The sequence below is a fragment of the Lutjanus erythropterus genome, chromosome 12 (genome assembly GCF_056507025.1).
Source record: "Lutjanus erythropterus isolate fLutEry1 chromosome 12, fLutEry1.hap2, whole genome shotgun sequence".
NCBI lineage: Eukaryota > Metazoa > Chordata > Actinopteri > Lutjaniformes > Lutjanidae > Lutjanus > Lutjanus erythropterus.
The window spans coordinates 24,157,948-24,161,948 of record NC_139328.1 but is presented as its reverse complement, the minus strand read 5'-3'; positions in this window follow the sequence as shown (position 1 = coordinate 24,161,948).

The window sequence follows — 4,001 nt, the reverse complement described above, 5'->3', positions numbered from 1 at the left end:
TGTACCTGCATGAATAATGATTCTGTCGGCCTCCGGATAAGATCTCCTGATGTCTGGAATTTTTTCTGTTATGTCCGTAACGGTGGCACCTGGGAAAGACAGCGTGAGTGCCCCCTTCATCCACACGTTCCTCACCACGGAATCTCCAATGATGATGGTGGTTGATGGCGGCGAAGATGTAGATTTCTCCCTCGGTGAGGTATCCGAGTACGGGGGCTGGACGGGGGAGATGGCGGAGTAACGGCCCCGCGGAGCCGGAGTGAAATTCGGCATTGAGCGGCGGGGCGTGGGGCGAGAGGCTCGTCCAGGTATGTTGACCGTGGGAGATGGAGATCCGCTGGACCCGGGAGGTGGAGGAGGCTGCCGGTTCCCGGATAGTGGGGGAAAGTCATGCGGGTCGAGGATATCGTATCGGTTCTCCAACTGGATGCCATAGGCTGCAGCAGTGCGAGCGGAGAGCCTCCCCTTTTTTCCGCGCTTGCCGACAGCAACCCAGGGCTCCGGGTGTGATGGAGTTGAACTGACTGGGGCTTTTGGCTTTGCCCCTCGCCGGAGCCAGGGATCCATTGGAGCAGGATCGGACGCAGCACCCGGAGCGCAGGCCGCAGCAGAAAGAGTAGAGCCAGCGGCTGGAGCAGCAGCAGTATCAGCCGGCGGAGTGAAGCCAGCAGCCGGAGCACCAGCAGCAGCAGTCGGTGGAGTGAAGCCAGCCGCCGGAGCACCAGCAGCAGCAGTCGGTGGACTGAAGCCAGCCGCCGGAGCACCAGCAGCAGCAGTCGGTGGAATGAAGCCAGCGGACGGACCAGTAGCAGCGGGCTGAGTGGAGCTGCGGGGCCGAAAAGGCCCTGTGGCCGGAGCAGCAGGGGCGTCAGGCAAGTACGGAGCAGTGGCCTCCAGTTCCTCACTGTTGACTGAGCCTTGTGTGGGGCCGAAGAGGATAGTATCCAAGTGTCTCTCAGCTTCTTGGATTTTATACAGCGTGGATATCCTCTGCTCCAACTCAGCGACCTTTTTGCCGAGGTCGACACAGCTCTTGCAGCCGAATGGCGAGGTAAGTGGGGCCATGGCTACTTAGCTTGTGTGTACAGCTTGATCCTCTGTTAGTTTGAGATCAAAGTGCCCGATTGCTAAAAGCCTTACACCGATTTATAAATATAATTAAAAGCGTTCAGGGCATTAAAAGTGTAACGTGAGATATGGCTGAAACTACACATAAAAGTTAGTTTATTACACCCTTATATAATTGCTAAATACTGTATTTCTACTACAGCCTAATTTTTTTCTGGTTTCAGCCTTTCTAACAGACCTTTTATTTTTTCTGGGACTGGGCTGGGCTGAGAACATTACTGAAGAAACCTCTGCCAAGTCAGAAACACTATACAGTCTAAAATATCACTGTAGCATTCAATTTTCATTTAATTGGAAGTGATGGACTAAACCCAAACCATGTCCAGACACAAAGATGCGCCAAAATCAAAATTAAATTAACATTTAATTATTATATATAAATAACATGCAATTAAATGCACCAACAAATATGAAAAATAAACAATTTTTTATTTATTTATCAAATGTGAAATTAACTGTTTTGATTTTCTTGTTTTTCTGCCTTTATATTAATTACCCTTTTTATGTAATTTTCCATTCAGCTTCATTTTATTTAATAATTTAATTTGCTTTTGTATATATTAATTTGAATAAATTAATGGAAATTAAACAGTAAAGTATATGAATGAGGGAATAAATGCAAAGGTCAAAAAATACAGAAAAATTAAAGGAAAAATGTTAATTTATGCCACATTAAAAAAAATAATGCCTGAGTGTATTATTTATTTATTTAGCATCTAATGACAATTTGACTGATTTCTTTCAGTATTTTAATTTTGGCAGTTCCAATCCTCCATGCAATTCAACACAAAATAACTCATAAAATGAAGGTTTTTTCTTCGTTCCTACACATCAGTTAGGAATTTGCAATGAGACACACAAAGCAGAGAGATTTATGTGTTTTCTCATAATTATTTAATCACACATACATTTACATCATGCAATCAATCCAAAACTGTGATCTCATGAACTTCCCATCTCCGTCCATATCAGAGCCCTGCTATTTGTGCCCCAGTTCTCCAGGAATGATCCAGTACCTTGTCCACTGATGGATCCTCAAAACTGTCCTTTAAAAATTGACCAACTATTACACAGTAATAAAAAAGTGGCTACACTTTATTTTTTTTTTAAATTCAGAATTAATGCAAAATTCAATTTAGACAAACACCACAAATATTCTTTGCTGTTTTTATTTAGATTTTTTTTTTCCCCATTTCATATCCAGTTTTGGTGGAAGGTCAAAGGATAAACATTTTGAGGTCCATGCTGCAAAGTCTCAACTAATCTAGATTACACAGAGGGAATAAACCATCTCGATAGACACCAAACACTGTCCTGTCATAGATACGAGGAAGCAACTCCTCCTGCAGCTTGTAGAAACTTAATTAATACTACTTAAATTATTATTTGCTGTCGACAAACAGTTCCATTTACAGGGCTTCGAAAACTCCTTTTTCCTCCAGTCAAAAACAGCCACATACGGAGTGTTTTTATGAGTGCAGGTATTGTGAAGAAGTGCTATTAAACCCAACCTTCCTGTTACATGATGACAGCTTTTACTTTATGAGAAAGAGGTGAAATCCTGTCCTCACTTTTCCAGCTAGATTTGTTCCACGAGTCTCAGCCAAAAGAACAAAAAAAATTTTGCAGTAGAAAGTTTCTTTAATCTGTATTTTTTTTTAAAAAAGCTGAAACTAATTTAAAGGGGTAGTTTGGATTATTTGATGAGGCACTTATCCATGATCAGTGTATTACCAGCAGTAGATGTCAGTTGACACCTCCTGTTTGCAGAAGCAGAGAGCAGCACAGGCATGAATGCTAGGCAATGTGCTGCTGTGGGTGGGGTTTGCAGCAAAACATATTTCAGCCCCTTAAAAAGAGTCGATCACAAAAAAAAAGAGAAAAAAAATCAATGTCAGTTTAAACGGCTATGTATTTCAAATATTTTCATCGTTTTACTTTGCTGTCAGACAGCCCTTTCCAAAAAGGAAACTACTGTATATAAGCAAATTATTGCTTTCTCCAAACCAAACAAACTCCATTTTTTTTAGATAGACCATTTTTAAGTGGCTGAAATATGTTTTGCTGCTGACCCTGTCCACAGCAGTACATTGCTTTGATTCCAGCACAGGACTCCTGCTTCTCCACACTGGGAACCTGCCGACCATTACTGACTGCAGATACGTACAAACCCCACGACCAAAAAATCTGAACTACACCTTTAAGCGGAACAGAAGTTAACAAAGAAGAGGGACAGGACTTTGACTCCATATGGCAGGATTAGTGCTGCGAGCACACCCTGATCACACCTGCCAGTCGACTGATATACAGTGTATTTTACAGTATATTGCACTTGCACAAGATGTTAGTGTTCTCACGCTGGGGTTACAATCACAACAAGCTCTTTGCCAATACACCGGGGCTTCATCACAGGATTAAAACAGAGAAAAACAAGCTGTGGTGGGAATTAAAATGAAAAAAAAAAAAAAAAATCATGAAATGACACTAAAAAAATACAACAAAGACAACAAAACACAATAAATCCTACACCCCTGACTAGATTTAGTTAAATAAACACTTCCTCCAGATGATGACAGAAGATTGTTGTGCAATTTTAGACCCTGCTCTCCTGACTGGCTGATCAGCGGCAAAGGTCTGACCCCATCGACTGACACCCCCGCCCGCCACTTCCCCCTTCACATATGCATCTACGCGATCTATGGAACAATGAAAGATACAGTACATAAAACCCAGCAAAACACATTGCTTTCTGCAAATGTACAACCAAAAGGGGCACGAACAGTTACGGGTCCTAAATCTAAAAGAAAACAACAAAAAGAGGGTGTGAGAGGGAAGACAAAAAAACCCCAGAAAATTATTGAAGCGAGGCACCC